A 19604-nucleotide genomic window follows, 5' to 3' on the forward strand; every position below is an offset into this window, starting at 1 on the left:
TCAGGCGATTTAGAAACCTGATTTCGAGGGTAAATCTTCATTTAGCTATTCTGTAAAGGAAGTAATTCGATCCAATTAGGCAAGATATTGTTAATATGTAGCAATTAATTATCTAACGCTAGATTAAAGTTTTCTTAACAGTGAATATAGAATGGTTATACTTCAGTCGATTCAGAAACCTGATTTCTAGGGTAAATCTTTATTTAGTCCTCCTGTAAGGGAAATAATTGCGATCCAATTAAGTAGGATAATGCTATTTAAAAACAGAATACATTACGGAAGCTGTCTTTGTGTCTAATTGATTAGTTAACCGGTCAGTTAGTCTTCAACAGAAATCTCTTATGCAGGACAATTGCTTCTGCAAAATTAAAGCAGACATCAGAAAAAAGAAGGAAGCTTATCAGCGACATGCAATTGTAAAAAGTCAATTAGTATCATGCGAGTGTGAACGAGAGTGTATAAATACGGAACAGCTGGTCGCTGAGTCGACGCTGCTATCGATTTTCCGCAACACGCTTGCTTTTCTGCGAAGTCTTGATATGGTCCAGTACCTGAACTCATTTGCACATGTGACCTGGGTTCATTACAACTTGAGGACTTAACACATCGGAATCTGATATATTGCCTCGCATTCAATGTATGTTTGTGTGTGTTGCTCAACAATCTAATTAAACGCAGTAAATCTGGACGACGTTAAAAGTGGCGCAATCAAACCCGAACCATTACTTGGCTTTTATAGTTGTGTGATACATGGTCTGTACTGCGGACGTAGTAATACGATTTTCGTGGCCTACTTATTCCCGCAGGTTAGCCGTGTTAAGTTTATTGACTTGACGCTCATAGCTTATAGCTGAAGTTGTGGCCTTGTAGAATACTGATCCGGTAGTTTTGATAGAATACGAAAATCGAGTATTCTACAGTATGGTCGTAGAATTGGTAGTGTTGGTCAGGAAATAAACTTGAGTGCGTGTATGAGAATCGAAGTATATTTTTTATTAAGGGTTACAGAATCATATAAAACTCAAACGTCTTTTTAGGATACGGTTATGAGTGTTATAATGGATTTAAATGTTAATTTGGACGTATGTGCAAGATATCAAATACAGTGAATGTAAAAAGACACTATACACCTATTTTAATAACACATACAGGGTGTTAAAAATAACGTTTATAACGTTTCAGGGATAATAGAGGAGGTAAAAACAAATATCTTTCGTAAGTGACAAAACTTTGGCAGATGCGCCGTTTATTGTGTACGTGTTAGTATAAACCATAAACAACAAGACCAATTGTCGTTTTAGAAGTGGTGTTCAAATTGCCGTCCATTGAAGGCATTGCACAACTGGTACCTTCGTATACTATGGAGTATCTGAAACGCTCAAAAAGGCCAACATTGTCTCTAATAACATGTGCAGCTTCAACAACGCGAGCAACTAAGTATTCTGCCGTATCGATCGGTGTCTCATACACAAAACGTTTCATGTCTCCCCACAAAAAAATCCATTGGGGATAGGTCCGGAGATCGAGGTGGCCACGGTACCGACCCACCCCTACCAATCCAACGATCGGGGAATGTAGCATTTAGGTAGTTCCTGACACGACGATCAAAGTGTGGAGGGGCACCGTCATGCTGAAACCAAATTCGTTCTCTGATGTACAATAGGATAGTTTCTAAAAGTTCTGGTTGGACGTCGCGTAGAAAAACAAAATAATTACCACCACGGAGACTGTTAGGCAACAGATAAGGCCATACAAGTCGGTCGTGCACAAACAGAACTCACCAGTGTGTGTTGTGACGGAAGTCAAGTCATCTGTTCTTTGGGCCATCTAGCGGCAAAACGGCGCATCTGCTAAAGTTTTGTCACTTAAAACAGACGTTTGTTTTTACCTCCTCTATCACCCCTGAAACGTTGTAAACGTTATTTTTAACACCCTGTATGTCTTAAAGAAACTTTTGTAACCGCAGTATGCTACTTTATAATAAATAGAATATGTTGAGGGATAGATACAAATATAATATAACGTATAAAAGAGAAAGAAAAAAATTAATCTAGTTCGAATTCCGTTAGAGAAATTGAAATGTAAAAAAAAAAAAAAAAAAAAAAAAAATTTCAAATCAATGCACAAAAAGTCTTCATACATAACTAAGTATTCTTCTGAAACAGCTGAACCCCTGCTACAGGTAGGGGGTGGGATTAGTGTCTGTTCATTTCAGTTCTTGGTACAACCAGATACATCTGTATACCAATGCAGGGCGCATTTGTGTACTGTGTTGAAATAATACAACAGTATTCCTGTTTCATGTATTAAAATAAACTAACTTATAATTACCTATTTGACTAGTTTCAGAAATTAAACAAACTACGAAATATACATACACACAAAAATACACAGATAACACATCCTCAATACACAACTACAACTTCTACCAAAAGTTTAAGAACACCCCTTCAAAAGAGAAGTTTCATTTCTGACTTCATACTTGTGTGAAAGCCCTCTGTGAAATGCCTATGAAAAATGAAGGTTTTACTTTAAATCCAATCTCTCTAGCTTTCAAACTGTGAATTATATAACAATTTTCCTGATATGAAAACTTATTCAAAAATTACATTTTTGTAGGGAAAAATTAATTACTTCAGAATAAGTGTACATGGTATAGAGTTATACATATCTGAAATGTTTCTTGAGCAATTATCACTTTTTTATGTTAAAAATTAGTGACAGCTCGTTTACGCATTGTAATTCAGAATTTTTCTTCCTTTCATTTAGGAAAAATTACCAGTTTCTAAAATTCTCTTGAGCGCTGCAGATTGGTCAGGGACCGCCACTGCATTTACATCATAACAATGGGAAGTTGGTAAAAACTTGCCAATCGGCGTATTCTCTCCGTTTTAGTAAACAGTTGTGGAGTTTGCTACAAGTGTGGAAAGGTTAGATATAATCCTAAAAAGAAAGTGAAAATGGGTCGAAATTCATTGAGTATGGACATGAAGTGACAGATTATTATAATGTGGAAGAATGACTTGAGATAATGTCTAACTGTATCCCAAAATTCATTGATATAAGTATGTAGGCTACATCCATTCTGGAGTAATTAATTTTTGTTCTACAAAAATTTAATTTTAAGTAAGTTTCCGTAACAGAAAAATTGTTACATAATCTACAGTTTGAAAGATAGATAGTTTGGGTTTGGGGTAAAAGAAACTTCATTTTTCACAGCCATGTGGTCCCTTTATAAAAATCAGAGGGTTTCATATAAGGGCAGGAGTGAAATATCTATTTTGAATGGACGTCCTTAAACTTTTGGTAGAAACTGTAAATTTCAGAACACACTATTTGACTCCACACTACCATACACAAACTTATTTCCCAGCAAAACAACTGAAGAAACCGGAACAAACAAGGACCTCACTAGTTTTGATGATGGCTGACATAAAGCTGAAACTAGTGAACTATGTAATAAAATTACAAGTTAGTTTATTTTAACGTTATTTTAACTGTATTTTTATGTGTTCTGTTAACCACTGCATTATGGTAATCGAAAGGCAATATTTGTATTTGGCTTCCTTCTTGTTGACGATTTTTTTTATCATACAATTTCTATACTTCAAACCTAGCACGCATAACCTTTTTTTAATTAGATTTATATTGGAATGTTATTTCAATATTTGGGCATTGATGTATTGTTAATAAGAGTCCCGGTACAATTTGTATTTACTTGAACACTGGGGGACTCCTGTCTACAGAAATCCCATTTTTACACTCACTTGGCTTCTAGATTTTTATGAGTGAAAGTTCTTGATGAGGAGAAATTTTAGGACTCGAACCCTGGATCTCATAATTTGTAGTCACAAATGCCAACCGCTAGACTTGAAGCCGTTTGTTACAGAATCTGCTGTTATCTCGTATTTTTTTAATAACGTTGATAGAAAACATTGCCTGTTATTTATTCAATTAGCAGAACCTTGGTGTGTCTAAGGATAAGTTACATTATACCAATGCTACTAAGAAAACTACCGTAGTCTCTACATTGCCATTTCATATTCTACGGTAGTCTATCGCAAGCTTTACAACTCTATTTAATTTGTAGTAGAAATAGGACAGGGAGTCGGAAAGTAAGGTTCCAAATTCCAATACGCCTTTCTGATGCGACTACTTTACTGACAAGAACGTTTCGATATTCGCCGCTGTTCTCAATGCCGAGACGGCACCATCTTCCACTTATCTATTGTGCTGGTTGCACTCCCATCAGGGAATATACATCTATCACGCTTTATATTCAGGAATGTTTTCAATAACCGAATATAAAAATGTGTGACGGAAAATTTAATAATTTACGTATGTTATAAGCAATTTTAATATTTCAAATTGACATTTCTTCTTAGTTCCTTTCGTGTTTCTTATATGTGTGCAATTATTCTCGCGGCGTTTTAAATCTCGACCAATATTTCAAAATCGTGTCAGAGTTCTGCATTTATAATTCTGTCTTGCATCATACAACTTCTAAGTGTACGTGTCAGATCAATGTTTTAGTTGTTATTTCCGTTACATTTCTGTTAATTTATTATCCAGGAATTATAAAACAATTTTTGAGATGATTAAAAAATGCACTTCGCTAACTTTTAATATTACATATTACTTATGAGGTATCGAAATACATATGGCGTTTCAGTGCAGTAATTCTGCGTTTTCATGTGGTGAAGGATCTGTAGAACGGAAAAAATTCTCTCCGGCACTGGATCTCGAATCCGGGGTTCCAGTTTTACGTGTTGGCGCTTTACCCACTAAACCACACCGGATTCAAGTTCCGATGCCGGATTGGAAATAAACAAATTTCCATATATTAATTGTAATCAAATTGGCACTCACTTGCACTGAAATATAGCTCGTATTACAAATACTAGACTTCAACTATAAATTAACCTACTGTATGTAATAAATACTGTAATGTTATTCTAACATTTTGAAACCATATTAAATATGAAATTACCTTAGTAACATATTCATATAAAACAGCTGGATACCGAATTTGATTACTAGAAACCAATTCATGTTGGTAATATAAATAATTTGAAATTTGTTTAGTCTATTTATTTTAAGCGTTTTAAAAGTCCTTATATTTGTATTTTAACTAATATTAGCTTATAAAAATGTAAATTAAGTATTGCAGTAATATAGAAACCTGATGATACCAAATATATTTAAATGTTCAATATAATAATAAAATGGTACGATTTTTTTACTTGAATATGATGTCATCTTGATTGAATAATTATTAGAATCAAAACCTTAAATTTACATTAATATTTCTTGTGTTTATATATCTTCCCAAACGAGTTATTCTGTATTTCGTGATTATTGAATCAATTATACTCTGTAATTTGGCTTTTTACTATAACATTATCAATAGAGTTAATTTTCCAAGAAACCCTGAAATGTTCTGAAATGACGCTATTTGATGTACTAGGTATATCGCCGACAAAGTTAAATGGAAATTGCGGTCCAGTAATGAAATGTATGGGGCATACATAACACGAGAGCCTTGCAATCGACGTATTGTGAATGTAGCGACCTCGAGGGTCCGGTGTTTCTGGTCTCGCTGGTTGTTTTGCTGCAACTTCATTCCGTCCAGGCTGCTCACCTTGGTCACACTAATATCCTCGACGCGTGTGTGTGAGTTAGAGGGGAGGGGTTCTTTGGAAGTGCAAAACAAACACCAAAGACTGGGGGGGGGGGGAAATTAGCAAGATGCGAGTCGCAGCGAAATATTAATTTTCCGGCAGGCCCAGAACGCTGCAGAGGCCGGCTTAATTCCAATTGCTTAATTGAGCGACGCGGTTGCACAAACGGCCTGAGCGACGATAAGTATGCTCATTAATTCATCTTGGTGCACCTACATCACCGAGCATTGCGCAGCCGGGAAATCTGCATGACACGACCAAGTTGTGATTACCGGTTGAAGTTACGTTGTTCTTAGTATAGGATAATCACTTTAGGCTCGAGTGCAGGGAATTCAGTGAGAGGAAGCGCATTGACACTTGACTGTAATTTGAAGTAGAGAAGTACAATGACAGCTTCCTGCAAACTGGAATGAGAAAGTAGCCTTTATTCACAGTTTTCTGTAAATCGCAGTAAGAAAGTACACAGACTGTTTCCTGTAACTAGGAATGAAACAGTATGTTGAAAGTTCCTTGTAAATAGAACTGAAGAAGTATAGAGACAGTTTTCTGTAACTAGGAGTGAGGAAGTATATAGAGAGTTCCTTGTAAACAGGACTGAAGAAGTATACAGACAGTTTTCTGTAACTAGGAGTGAGGAAGTATATAGAGAGTTCCTTGTAAACAGGACTGAAGAAGTATACAGACAGTTTGCTGTAACTAGGAGTGAGGAAGTATATAGAGAGTTCCTTGTAAACAGGACTGAAGAAGTATACAGACAGTTTTCTGTAACTAGGAGTGAGGAAGTATATAGAGAGTTCCTTGTAAACAGGACTGAAGAAGTATACAGACAGTTTTCTGTAACTAGGAGTGAGGAAGTATACAGAGAGTTCCTTGTAAACAGGACTGAAGAAGTATACAGACAGTTTCCTGAAAATAGGAGTGAGGAAGTATATAGAGAGTTCCTTGTAAACAGGACTGAAGAAGTATACAGACAGTTTTCTATAAATAGGAGTGAGGAAGTATATAGAGAGTTCCTTGTAAACAGGACTGAAGAAGTATACAGACAGTTTGCTGTAAATAGGAGTGAGGAAGTATATTGAGAGTTCCTTGTAAATAAGACTGAAGAAGTATACAGATAGTTTTCTGTAAATAGGAGTGAGGAAGTATATTGAGAGTTCCTTGTAAATAGGACTGAAGAAGTATGCAGACAGTTTGCTGTAAATAGGAGTGAGGAAGTATATTGAGAGTTCCTTGTAAATAGGACTGAAGAAGTATACAGACAGTTTGCTGTAAATAGGAGTGAGGAATTATATTGAGAGTTCCTTGTAAATAGGACTGAAGAAGTATACAGACAGTTTGCCGTAAATAGGAGTGAGGAAGTATATTGAGAGTTCCTTGTAAATAGGACTGAAGAAGTATACAGACAGTTTTCTGTAAATAGGAGTGAGGAAGTATATAGAGAGTTCCTTGTAAATAGGACTGAAGAAGTATACAGACAGTTTTCTGTAACTAGGAGTGAGGAAGTATATAGAGAGTTCCTTGTAAACAGGACTGAAGAAGTATACAGACAGTTTTCTGTAACTAGGAGTGAGGAAGTATATAGAGTGTTCCTTGTAAATAGGACTGAAGAAGTATACAGACAGTTTGCTGTAAATAGGAGTGAGGAAGTATATTGAGAGTTCCTTGTAAATAGGACTGAAGAAGTATACAGACAGTTTGCTGTAAATAGGAGTGAGGAAGTATATTGAGAGTTGCTTGTAAATAGGGCTGAAGAAGTATACAGACAGTTTGCTGTAAATAGGAGTGAGGAAGTATATTGAGAGTTGCTTGTAAATAAAAATGAAGAAGTATGCAAACATATTCCTGTAAATAGGAGTGACGAAGCACATTGACAGTTCATTGTATATAGGACTAAAGAAGTATGCAGACAGTTTCCTGTAACTGGAAGGGAAAATTATATTAACAGTTTCTTGTAAATAGGATTGGAGAAGTATACAGATAGATTTCTGTAAATAAGAATGAGGAAGTACATTCAAAGTTACATGTAAATACGAATAAGGAAGTACATTGAGAGTTTCCTCTAAATAGAAGTGACGAAGAATTTTGGTAGTTTGATGTAAATACGAGTGAGGGAGTTCGTTTACATTTTTGTGCAAATAGAAGTGCGGAAATGTATTGATATTTTCCTAAAAGTACAAGTGAGGAAGTACTTTGACAGTTTTATGCTAACAGGAGTGAAGAATTATCCTGACAATTTCCTTTAAGTACGAGTGAGAAAGTAAATTGAGTTTCCTGTAATCGGAGTGGGAATTGTGTTGTCAACGGTAGTTCATTTGGTAATAGGCTAGTGTACGGGATGTGCAGTGATAGTATTTTGACAGTACCTTGCAGAAATACGGGACAAATGCGGGAATATACTTGTCCGGTGCCTTAACAGTATCTTAAATGTGAAAGTTAAGGATTTGCAGTGATAGAAAGTATAATTACATTCTTCACATAACATTCACAGTTCCTCGGTAGTAATAAATGTGTGGCTATACGTATGTTGAAGGTATAATAACATGAACAACATAATGTAAAGTTTCTGCCTGAGATATAATGAAGTGCAATGAACAGATACTCATAAAAACGGTCCTACTTTATGGAATAATATTACAACAATGAAGTGTGCATATAGTTTCTTTTCTTTTCTACTAAATATGCTAATTGTCAGTTACGGCTCTTAAAAATAATTCTCAACGAAACGTAGAAATAATTATTCATAAAATAATTAATTTCTCTGTGATAGAAAGCGCATTGCAATTGTTTATACGTAATTGTGTTGGGTGTAGATTCATAATGAGGATATGCAGTAGAGACAGAGTTAAAAACTTCATAATTTTGGGCGACCTGGTTGGCGAGTTGGTATAGCGCTGGCCTTCTACGCCCAAGGTTGCGGGTTCGATCCCGGGGCCAGGTCGATGGCATTTAAGTGTGCTTAAATGCGACAGGCTCATGTCAGTAGATTTACTGGCATGTAAAAGAACTCCTGCGGGACAAAATTCCGGCAAATCCGGCGACGCTGATATAACCTCTGCAGTTGCGAGCGTCGTTAAATAAAACATACCATTTAACATTTAAAATTCATAATTTTGGCTTTGTTAATCACAACGCTATCACTTTCTTCAGGATTTGAACTCAAGTTCTCGATCGTCGTAATTCAGTGCTTTGCCAAATATGCTATCAAGAAGGCTTGTGTAGTAAGAGGCAGTGCGTTTGGTAGGTGATTTGTTAGGAAATATATCAACGTTTCCGTTAATATCTTCAAAATATGCAAAGGTCTTCACATTTCCCACGATGTCATTGTGACTCCCTCCAGAGCGTCTGGAAACACGACAACTTTAAAGCGTACTTACTGTGGTTGAGTGATGTAGTTTACTTTCTCGAGACAAGACAGATGGTGCAGTCTTCGAGTTTCTAACCATTTCAACGCCTTGGTTTCACCCGGATGTGGATTGTTTGGACCTTCAACAAATGGAATTGAATTGCGTGAACCCGAGGGCTAAAGAGGAAAAGGAAATTGTTTAATTTGCTGGCCTTGGGCTATGTTGACATTGTAAAGGATACTTCGAAATGTAACTTGAGCTGCAGTGTAATGCCACATGTTGTAATGACACATAAGCTAGAAACTCGACGTGTTTGTCGTATTACGTATGCGGAAATATTAATTCCAGAGATGTAGCATATCCAAAATCGACAGATATGTCGGCTTGCGATCACTTTTACCTAATTCTTCTTCTGATTCCTCTTAACGTCTTTCTGGGTGATGTGATTTTAATTATACTGTTCTGGTCCTTGTATTAAGAGTTTGCGGGTTCAAACCGGGCTGAGGACGATAGGTTTTAATGTGTGGTCAAGTCCTTAGTGTGGCTTCATCCAAGAGTAAAGTACTAATTTCGAATAAATTCGTGCTGAAAACAATTTTTTTTTCTTTTTGTCGCGAGTTTAAACTTATTATATTTTGACCTGGAAGGGTTTGAAAGATACAATTTTTTGCTTTTATCAACTGAAAACCCTTTATTTATTTATTTATTTATTTATTTATTTATTTATTTATTTATTTATTTATCTGTCTATCTATCTATCTATCTATCTATCTATCTATCTATCTATCTATCTATCTATCTATCTATCTATCTATCTATCTATCTATCTATCTATCTATCTATCTATCTATCTATCTATCTATCTATCTATCTATCTATCTATCTATCTATCTATCTATCTATCTATCTATCTATCTATCTATCTATCTATCTATCTATCTATCTATCTATCTATCTATCTATCTATCTATCTATCTATCTATCTATCTATCTATCTATCTATCTATCTATCTATCTATCTATCTATCTATCTATCTATCTATCTATCTATCTATCTATCTATCTATCTATCTATCTATCTATCTATCTATCTATCTATCTATCTATCTATCTATCTATCTATCTATCTATCTATCTATCTATCTATCTATCTATCTATCTATCTATCTATCTATCTATCTATCTATCTATCTATCTATCTATCTATCTATCTATCTATCTATCTATCTATCTATCTATCTATCTATCTATCTATCTATCTATCTATCTATCTATCTATCTATCTATCTATCTATCTATCTATCTATCTATCTATCTATCTATCTATCTATCTATCTATCTATCTATCTATCTATCTATCTATCTATCTATCTATCTATCTATCTATCTATCTATCTATCTATCTATCTATCTATCTATCTATCTATCTATCTATCTATCTATCTATCTATCTATCTATCTATCTATCTATCTATCTATCTATCTATCTATCTATCTATCTATCTATCTATCTATCTATCTATCTATCTATCTATCTATCTATCTATCTATCTATCTATCTATCTATCTATCTATCTATCTATCTATCTATCTATCTATCTATCTATCTATCTATCTATCTATCTATCTATCTATCTATCTATCTATCTATCTATCTATCTATCTATCTATCTATCTATCTATCTATCTATCTATCTATCTATCTACCTGCCTACCAGCCTACCAGCCTACCAGCCTACCTACCTACCTACCTACCTACCTACCTACCTACCTACCTACCTATCTATCTATCTATCTATCTATCTATCTATCTATCTATCTATCTATCTATCTATCTATCTATCTATCTATCTATCTATCTATCTATCTATCTATCTATCTATCTATCTATCTATCTATCTATCTATCTATCTATCTATCTATCTATCTATCTATCTATCTATCTATCTATCTATCTATCTATCTATCTATCTATCTACCTACCTGCCTACCAGCCTACCAGCCTACCTACCTACCTACCTACCTACCTACCTATCTATCTATCTATCTATTAGCCTGCCTGCCTGCCCGCCCATCCATCCATCTATCCATCTATTATTTAGTTTCTTTCCTTTTTTTTAACCATGGTTTACGAAAACTAGTACCTCTGGTGATGGATATTTTCTGTAAACTAAAATATTCAAAATGTAATGTTGTGGCCGACAGAGTACAACTGTATTATGATCCAAATGTAATTGTCAAATTCGTGTCTTTTACAATCTTCCTGCGTCGATAAAACAAAACGTGTGCAAAAAATTTCGATCACATAGACACTTATATATAACAAACACTTTTTGGAGTCGTTTGAATGACTTTATAACCAAGTTCTACTGTATTTAAAATTTTTTGAGACATCTTATAATGTATTATATGAACGTCCTAATGATTATTGACCACTGAAAACAATAACACGTTTTATAGCTACGGAAAATGTGAATATTTGAACGTAGTTCATTATATCTACTTCAGGAAGGGGAGTTAATTTTTCGCAAGGGAAGCAAAATTCCTCCCAATACCGTTGAATTTATCGCCGAGTGTATTCCATTATAATTTCCAGTACAAAGGCATAAATCATAGTAAGATCACGGCGCTTTCCGAATGTTTCCCAGCTGATTTAGTAATGAACATGTCCACGAGATCGACTGGAGCCGGCGAATTAGAGCGTGAATTGCATCACCTTCGTCTGAGGCAGAGTGGGTTGATAAATGAATCTATGCTGTACACAGACCTCTGACGCGAATGGCTATACTGTGCGTCCCCTCATAGGAGAAGTGACACATCAGCATAATTTGCAAGAACGGATGAGAGACGTGGTCCACGATGGAAAGGTTCAGTTATTTCCATGGTCCATACGTATACTCGGGGGGGGGGGCTGGTAAGTATTTAGCCCATTACGGAGAAACTGATAGCACGTTATTTTCGTGATATTCATTTTTAATGTAGTGATACCAGCGAATAGGGATTATAAAGAATGGACATTTCGCGTCGGTACTTTTGATGTAGCCGGACCGATTTCAATGACCTTCAAGCCAGCTAGAGCGTCAGATTCTGCTTTCTCCCTAGAGTTGGCGCTGACATCACACCAGCTAGCAGTCGACACAGCGGAAATATAACACATACAATTAATACATCTAGGTGCATTATGTACTCAAATAAAATAAATTGGATCCATAAAATAATAAATCCTTCATTAACTGTATTGTCTAGACTCTAGAGTTCCTTTATAATGAGAGTTCAGACGTTGACCCCAACAACAATTAAAATATGTAATGATTTGATAGCGCTGAAAATGGAAAAACAAAACTCTTACGAGAAGTAAAACCATATACCTATATTATATTATATACAAATATTAAACGAATTCGATACCTAATTTTATAATGTATTATATTATTTTATAATATGATTTATGATATCCGAAATATAAAATATTATTATTACAACTAGTTTGTCATTGAGAAATAAGGAAAAGCTGTTAACTTGAATTTATTTGAAGCAAAGCGTTACTGGATTATGCAATAAGGTAGGCGATGTTTGGATCCTGTGCCTTAATTCTATTCTCAATTATTATCTTAGCGTATGCTTGATTACACTACCTCTAGCGCTTGAAAGTGGAACTAGCCGCTGGCGCACAGAGAAACAAAACACAGGAAAATTCGCTCAGTGTCCATTCTTTATAATGCCTATTCGCTGGTGATACCTCACGGCTTTAATCCCGAATACAGCTGAACTCCGCAAATAGACGCTCACTCTCGTATACTTCACGATACAAAGGACGGTAGAACCTCTATTATCCGTGGTAATGAAGGGGATGGACTGAACGGTTAATCGAAAAAATCGGTTAATCCGTACCATGAAAGATTTTGTAATTTCCTCCATGGTCTTGTATTTAACTCGCTATGTAGTGGATCAGAAGTACACTAATTTAAATATGGTTATAAACGACGGGTTTTTAAATGACAAGGAAGCCCTTTGTAATAACTGTCTCAGGAAAGACAGGAATAAAGGAGGTCTCATGTTGTAGATTTACATACTTTTTGTACTCTTTATCTTTTTTTTATTAAAGCGCGTAATTGTAACTCCAATCTCGTATTCTGAGGCGAGATGAGCCACAGTTTTTCTTCCTCAAACCATTCAATTATTTCCATTTTTTTTTTCGATACTTAGGACAACACGTTTTCTGTTAACACCCGTGGAAGACATTTTATATACAGTGTTATATTATAGAACGGCAATTCGAACAGTAGACAATGCTGTGCATCGATAAAGGCTTGTAATAAAACACTATAGCAGAAACATAATATGTAGAACCTACTAACATAGTCTAGTATATACAGTCACGAAGCTTGAGTTGTGAGGGTACTAGCAACAATTGACTGTGTCGGTATTATTTCGTATTGTCTGTAATGAGGCGGTGGTAGCGATAGTAGCGATCCTAGTGGTTAGCAACTATCTATGGATGCATATTCCCTACGTATTGAGCTTCGTGACTATATACTAGACTGTGCTACTAACAGTACTTTATATAAGTTATTTATTTCTGAAGAAAAAAAAAAGCGCAAGATATAGAAGTTGGATAATTCGCCAATCGGTTAATAGGGTGACGGATAATCGGGGTTCTACTGTAACTCAACGCATCCTGTCCCGTGCTGCACAGGGCTAACCAGTTGAACCAGTGCAGTAGTGTGCAGATACTCGTACACGTTGGCAGCAAGGCAGGGAACAAAAAATGTCTACTTATGTTGAAGCAGAAGTTACAACTATTGGAACGGATTAAAAAAGATGAATCAATCAGAGCCATCCCTCAAGAATTTGACTTTTCGATCAGAACAGTGCATAGGATAAAACAAAATTCATCTAATTACGAGGTATTCTGTAGTGATTATAAGAAGCGTTGTTATTATCAGTTGATTGTAGGATGAAACACAGCTTATTTTGTGTATTTCCTAAATTTAATCAGTAGGGATGATTTATGTTCTCTCTTGAAGGGTATACATCATTTTAAAATAATTTATGCTCGACCATGCCGAAATGTAGTAATTATACACCTGGTAGCAGTCCTTTAATGCATGTCATTAAAGTACACCTACTCATTAAAGGTCAGGTCTTTCAGCCAATGACGACTCAGGTTACAACTGTTCAGCCAGTGACAGGTCAGCTTTCTACCGTTATAAAACCGCAAGTATCGATTATTCTCGGATATGCAATCGAAAGAGAATTAGCGAAAAGTCACGGAGGCTGGAAATCCAATACTGTCGCGGAAGGTTATGTTCTGTTACTATAATAATTAACGTTAATTATAAATAATATTCAAATAAATTCAATTTGTCATTTCGTTTTTCAATGTCTAATTTTATTTCAATGTTATCTCTGTAGGTTCTTATCGCCTAGAAAGGTCAATGTGAACATCTGTTCCTCGGAAAAAATCAATACTTTCGCGTCTGCGCACATCTCACAACATACGGGACATTGGTCAAGGTCAGATACAAAGAAAATTAATAATATCAAGTTAGAAATATGGTCGAGCATAAAAAAGTCGTATGAAACTCGCTTCTTAATTACCTTCATTATAGGCTCGTTGCATAATGTACTATTAATACACAAACACAACTATTACATGAAATGCTCAATAAGTTTTTGTAGCTTTATTCTCTTCAGCTCTAATCAACAATAACAAAAATGCAGTTTGCCAGGCGACGATAGAAAAGATGCGAAAACAAATGAATGTGGTGGTATAAACAATTGAATGCTCTTTCATATTTAAGTACAAAAGTGTTCGGCGAATTGATATCATTGCTATTAAGAACAACTCAGCATACATTCTCGATCCCACCATCAGATTTTGGATACATGCAGATCAACCGCATGAGGTGGACAGTGAAAAGAAATAATAATAATAATAATAATAATAATAATAATGTTTTATTTTCGCTGGCAGAGTTAAGGCCATAAGGCCTTCTCTTCCACTCAACCAGCCTTAATCAATACAATACATAAATTTAAATTACAAATATTTTCACTACACTTAAAAGGTTCTCCAGCAATAATCTTCACTACACATTTATTTAAATTTAAATAAATCTATAAGGTAAAGTAGTAACTTAATTTATGAGCTAATTTAATTCAATGAATTATAATTAATTTAATATTTGAGATAGCTAGTAAAATGATGAAAATTAATTTAATATAAGCTTACTAGGACTATGTTACAGGGAGAATATATATATTTCTATTTCTATAATGAGAATATTAATGTAATTGTCATTAGAGGTTTTGTAAATCTATTTAGAGAAATTAAAGATAATAATAATAAGAATGGACAGATGTTAGTTTCATTATAAGTAACAAATATTAATCAGCAATTCATCTGTTAAGTAAGAATTTATGTAATTTTGACCTAAATGAAGCTCGGATCTATGAACCAACAATCCCGTTCTATAAAGATAAATACAGCCTATCCCACATTGATGTAATAGCTCTGATGGTGGGAGCACGAGATATCATACCCTCCTTCTTTGCCAACAAATGTAAAAACCTGGGGCTAACACACAGTATTGTGAAGGAAATAGCCATTAGTGCCCTCAAAGGATCGGTTCAGATATTGAGAAATCATTTGTTTGGGAGTGATAATGGAGATTTCAAGTTATCTTAACCGATGGCTGTTGAATGGTTTAGATATTAGTGCCAATAAATCCGTACTATTATTTTTCTCGCGGTATATGGCATTCAAATCACTCTAACATATCTGATGATTTTTTCCCCTTTTCTTAACTATAAATGAGCACAAACGCTACTTAGGTGTAAATTTTTCTGACATTTTGTGTATTCGATTCCCTAACCGTTTTAAATGTACATCATTTTACCTTTTAAGTGTGTTTCCAAATTATATGTAATACGCTTTGTCAAATCTGGCAACCTTTTCATAAGGGAAGCTAAATTTATTTTATATAATATAGGGGTGCCATTTGAAATTTCAAAGTGGGAGTGGCTGGGGGTGGGAGGTGAATACCTAAAATGCAATTAAGCCTTGTTTAAGACTTCCACTTGATATCTTTGGTTTAAATTGAATTCAATTTAATTAACTAGTTATTTAGAGTGGGAAGTTTTTAAATGAAAGCCCCGTATGTAGATATATTTAGAGAGTTTTTCCTCCAGAAGTTTATTATATGTTTCACATGTATCACGTATATATTATACTTAATCACGGATTTCTTTTGTTACATATTTTGCATTTTGTGGAATCCTGGGAAACGAGAATGCGGATGCTTTAGCAAAGAAGGGCAGCACTGCTACTTACAGACCTCTTACTAAATCAACGTATTACTCTGTGAAGAGATTTATTAAATCTACATACTTAGACCTCAACAAACAAAATTTGATAACTCAATCCCAAGCGAAAAAATGGAACTCTCTGCATCAAAATCCACAGTTAATTCCCGATTTACCACGACAATCGTCTGTAGCTGCATTTAGATTTGCAACAGGCCATGATTGTTTGGCCACACACCTGCATAGAATTGGAATATATCAGTCCCCTAACTGCCCATTGTGCAACTAAAACCAAGAAATGGATTCGGAACACCTCAAAATCTGTGCTTCAGTAGCTAGTCATAATATCTTTGATAAATATTGGAGTGCAAGAGGTCAAATGACTTTATTGTCAAACGCCTGGCATTAGAAAACAACAACAACATATTTTGCATATACTACAATATATTATTTAAAATTATGTTACTTACTTACTTACAAATGGCTTTTATGGAACCCGAAGGTTCATTGCCGCCCTCACATAAGCCCGCCATCGGTCCCTATCCTGTGCAAGATTAATCCAGTCTCTATCATCATATCCCACCTCACTCAAATCCATTTTAATATTATCCTCTCATCTACGTCTCGGCCTCCCTAAAGGTCTTTTTCCCTCCGGTCTCCCAACTAACACTCTATATGCATTTCTGGATTCGCCCATACGTGCTACATACCCTGCCCATCTCAAACGTCTGGATTTTAAGTTCCTAAGTATGTCAGATGAAGAATACAATGCGTGCAGTTCTGTGTTGTGTAACTTTCTCCATTCTCCTGTAACTTCATCCCGCTTAGCACCAAATATTTTCCTAAGCACCTTATTCTCAAACACCCTTAACCTATGTTCCTCTCTCAGAGTGAGAGTCCAAGTTTCACAACCATATAGAACAACCGGTAATATAACTGTTTTATAAATTCTAACTTTCAGATTTTTGGACAACAGACTGGATGATAAGAGCTTCTCAACCGAATAATAACACGCATTTCCCATATTTATTCTGCGTTTAATTTCCTCCCGAGTGTCATTTATATTTGTTACTGTTGCTCCAAGATATTTGAATTTTTCCACCCCTTCGAAGGATAACTCTTCAATTTTTGTATTTCCATTTCGTACAATATTCTAGTCACGAGACATAATCATATACTTTGTCTTTTCGGGATTTACTTCCAAACCGATCGCTTTACTTGCTTCAAGTAAAATTTCCGTGTTTTCCCTAATCGTTTGTGTATTTTCTCCTAACATATTCACGTCATCTGCATAGACAAGAAGCTGATGTAACCCGTTCAATTCCAAACCCTGCCTGTAATCCTGAACTTTCCTAATGGCATATTCTAGAGCGAAGTTAAAAAGTAAAGGTGATAGTGCTTCTCCCTGCTTTAGCCCACAGTGAAATGGAAAAGCAAGCCGGTCCGCAAGCCATAAAAACATTGTGTAGCCCTTATGTTTACCAATGTCCGCAGTACTCCGTAGAAAGACAGCGTTCGTGCCTCGTCTCGCACACGGACCATTGCTGTGTCTATTTGTGGAGTTCCACTGTATATCCATTGTTCCGTTTGACTTAATATCACCCACTGTTACAAAGTTCTAATTTAAAGCACGTCAATGGTGCCAAAACAGCAAGAAGACATAATTTGCTTCAGACATTTGCAATGACAGGTTCTGTATTGCTTGCACTAATTTAGTACAAGTACACGTAAAATTTAATTTTTATCCTAATACCACGTAATTTGGCGACGTCTGTAAACAGTTTCTCAAGTCGAAACTTCTTTAAGAATAAAGCGCCGGAGTATGAACATGCAAGGTACAGAAATGCTGAAGTTTCAGTCACGTCTTGAAGAACTCTTCGACATGGCGCTCCGCCAATTTGGTAGAAATGTCTGTCCTTTATTTTATTATGGCAGTCGAAGTTTCGGAAAAAAAAAAGAAAAACTATTGGCAGCGACGGCAGACTCTGTGTACAGTATTCGCCGCCTCCTTACCCCCCAGGGTAATGATGGTACGGTGCGTACAGCAGGCGTTGCCCGCTTTGTACCAGACCTCAATACATAATGCATGCTAATCCCAACACACAGGGGATATCGCCTTCACTAATGTAACATTCTGAAATTACTCTATACTTATGAGATTCGTCACTAATAACCAGTGCATTTGAATGTCTGCATTAATAATGCATTGAAAACACTCTTTTGATCAAACACCCAAGAGTTTACAGTACAGTCTGTGATGAAAACACGTGCAACAGAGTTCTTGTACAGAAATAACTCTTTACGTTTGGTGATTAACCCTTTGATGCACGCATTTCGGAAAGGAAATAAAAAATTGTGTTCGCAATGAAATTAAACTTTTATTTGTCTAAGAGAAGTGCCTCAAATTTTAAAAACTTGAAAAACTTCCATTTTTGACACAGAAAATGGGTGGTTTCATGGTATGACCACTATGCAATACTGCAGAACACAAGGCCTTCAGACTTATTGTGAATCATACAAAAGGAAACAGTTTCTGGTCTCATTAAGGCAAAGTGCCACTTCACAAGTGTTGCAGGCCCATTTACTCCGATGTGGTTGAACTTCAGTGCTACAATAAGAACAGCATCTTGAAGATCCACACACAGGGGTATGTGCCACCTTGTCGAATCTTTTCTCATATGGGACCGTTGGCTTGAAGTGGTGCACAGATTTTAGTACTGTCTTTCTCCCTCTGAGTTTTGGAATATTAGCTGCGACCAAACCATCAAGAACTGCCAACTGAAATTCTTCAGAGTCGGTTCTCTACCTTTACCTCTCAACGAATATACCAAGAAGGCATTAGTCACAGTGACATAATCAAAATGCCAAAAAATGCGGTGCCACTATTTTCTGCATTTTCTATCAATCTCGTAGAAGGACTTCCACATATTAGCTTTGTCAACATAACCCATATGTTTGTTGCAGTCCTTCACGAGTTGTGGGTAAGCAGTTTCATTGGTTGTTCCATTCTTCTCTTTCCTTGAAACATATTTTGCTGTCTTAGAGATCATCAGATTCAAACTTGTGAAAAAGTTGTCACAAACACTTTGTGATTGTCACCAACCATCTCTTTCTTGTATGATGAATAAGCTGACACAAAAATAGAACATTTTGTTGGATATGGTAAGCATAACTACCCTGTTTGCACGGTGGTTACGTTTTGAAACCACCACATTATTTCCATATTGACGCCAAATGTGTCGACCAAATTACAATCCTGTTACTGAAATAT

General features: G+C 35.6%; 1 long non-coding RNA gene across 1 annotated transcript in view; it reads left to right on the forward strand.

Moving 5' to 3' along the window:
* Positions 1–19604, forward strand: part of LOC138692276 (uncharacterized) — a 612905-nt gene that overhangs the window by 328869 nt on the left and 264432 nt on the right. The window lies entirely within an intron of this gene.

This window comes from Periplaneta americana, chromosome 16, assembly GCF_040183065.1.
Source record: "Periplaneta americana isolate PAMFEO1 chromosome 16, P.americana_PAMFEO1_priV1, whole genome shotgun sequence".
NCBI lineage: Eukaryota > Metazoa > Arthropoda > Insecta > Blattodea > Blattidae > Periplaneta > Periplaneta americana.